We start from the raw sequence: 369 nt of genomic DNA, 5'->3' as shown, positions 1-369 counted from the left end.
AGCTGCCATGTGGGTGCTGGGATTCGAACCTGAGTCTTCTGCAAGAACAACCAGTGTTCTTAACTGCAGAGCCATCTCTCCAGACCCTGTTTTATGTTTTTTAAGACTGGGTCTTGTTCTGTAGCACTGGCTACCCTGGAACTCTATGTTGACCAAGCTAGCCTCAAACTCTCCACAATCCTCCTACCTCAACTTTCCAAGTGCCGGGATTACAGGCTACACCACCATGCCCGACTTTTATCCATTTTTTAAATTGTGTTGTCTTTTTTCTTATTGGTCTGTAGATATTAAATGTTCATAATGAATATGCAAATTCTTTATTAATAGAGTTGAAAATAGCCATCTTTTTCCTTCTGTCTTATCATTTAT

The 369-nt window shown here is 40.1% G+C and overlaps 1 protein-coding gene across 1 annotated transcript in view; it reads left to right on the top strand.

The window, feature by feature from the left end:
• Positions 1-369, top strand: part of LOC103733792 (nephrocystin-3-like) — a 52467-nt gene that overhangs the window by 35007 nt on the left and 17091 nt on the right. The gene's annotated exons all lie outside the window — the stretch shown is intronic.

The sequence above is a fragment of the Nannospalax galili genome, unplaced genomic scaffold, assembly GCF_000622305.1.
Source record: "Nannospalax galili isolate Female #2095 unplaced genomic scaffold, S.galili_v1.0 scaffold3296, whole genome shotgun sequence".
Taxonomy (NCBI): domain Eukaryota; kingdom Metazoa; phylum Chordata; class Mammalia; order Rodentia; family Spalacidae; genus Nannospalax; species Nannospalax galili.
The sequence above is the reverse complement of the archived record's forward strand: the minus strand, read 5'-3'. Positions and strand labels throughout refer to the sequence as shown.